A 1,303-nucleotide genomic window follows, 5' to 3' on the forward strand; every position below is an offset into this window, starting at 1 on the left:
CTCCTCCTCCTCTTTTTTCTCTTCATTTGAAAAACATTTATTATTTATTTATTTGTTGTGTGTGAACTAAAAAGGAAAGGGACATGATTGCTCTTAGATATAGTGGAGGAAAAGGTTTATTATAGATATGTCTGGGAGAGCATAGCCAGAGGCAGGGACATCTGGGAGAGTTCAGAGAGGATGTGACCCTGAGTCACATGGGGAGAGGTGGGAGAAAACTGTAGAGGGAAGAGAGGGAAACCAGGGGCAGCAGCCAGGAGGTCCAAATATACAAAGAGAGAATGGGTAGCCAAAATGTTCAGCACTCCATTGATTGTTAAAATTCTGAACCTTTGAAGTCTTAGTATAACAATAACCTGATGAGAAAAAGAAATCTGAAAAAAATTTTTTCCATTTCTTTGTTTGTTTATTTATTTATTTTACATCCAGAATGCACCCCTATCTCCCAGTCTTCCCTCAGAGGCTTCTCCCCTTCTCCCTTCCCCTTCACCTCTGAGAAAGGGAGGTTCCTACTGGGGAACCAACCCACCCCGGCACTGTAAGACTAGATACATCTACTCCCATTGAAGTCAGACAAGACAGCCCAGCTAGGGAAGCAGGATCCACAAACAGGCCACAGAGTCAGGCTAAGCCCCTCCTCCAGTTGTTGCGGGACCCACAAGAAGACCAAGCTGCACATCTGAGCCTAGGTTCAGCCATGTTTGTTCTTTGATTGGTGGTTTAGTCTCTAGGAGCCCTCAAGGGTCCAGGTTAGTTGACTCTGTTGGTCTTCTTGTGGAGTCCCTATCCCATCCAGGTACCTCAATCTTTCCCTCAATTCTTTCCCCAGACTTTTTGAGCTCCCTCTAACGTTTGGTGATGGATCTCCACATCTGTTTTAGTAGCTGCTGGGTGAAGTGTGTCAGAGAACAGTTATGCTAGACTCCTGTCTGTAAGCATAACAGAGTATCACTAATAGTGTCAGGGACTGATTTTTGCCCATGGGGTGGATCTCAAGTTGGGCCAGTCATTGTTTGGCCATTTCCTCTGTCTCTGCTCCATCTTTGCCTCTTCACTTCTTGTAGGGAGGACAAATTGTAGGCGCAAGTTTTTATGGGTAGATTGTTGTACTTATTCCTCCACTGGGAGTCCTTCCTGGCTACCAGAGGTGGTTGCTTCAGGCTCCATATCCCTTATTACCTGAGGATCACTTTTTCTTTTTTTTCTTTTCTTTTTTCTTTTTCTTTTTTTTCTTTTGGTTTTTCGAGACAGGGTTTCTCTGTGTAGCCCTGGCTGTCCTGGAACTCACTCTGTAGACCAGGCT

At 44.7% G+C, this 1,303-nt stretch overlaps 1 protein-coding gene across 1 annotated transcript in view; it reads left to right on the plus strand.

The window, feature by feature from the left end:
* Positions 1 to 1,303, plus strand: part of LOC114627317 (platelet glycoprotein VI-like) — a 38,735-nt gene that overhangs the window by 492 nt on the left and 36,940 nt on the right. The gene's annotated exons all lie outside the window — the stretch shown is intronic.

The sequence above is a fragment of the Grammomys surdaster genome, unplaced genomic scaffold (assembly GCF_004785775.1).
Source record: "Grammomys surdaster isolate TR1022 unplaced genomic scaffold, NIH_TR_1.0 252, whole genome shotgun sequence".
NCBI lineage: Eukaryota > Metazoa > Chordata > Mammalia > Rodentia > Muridae > Grammomys > Grammomys surdaster.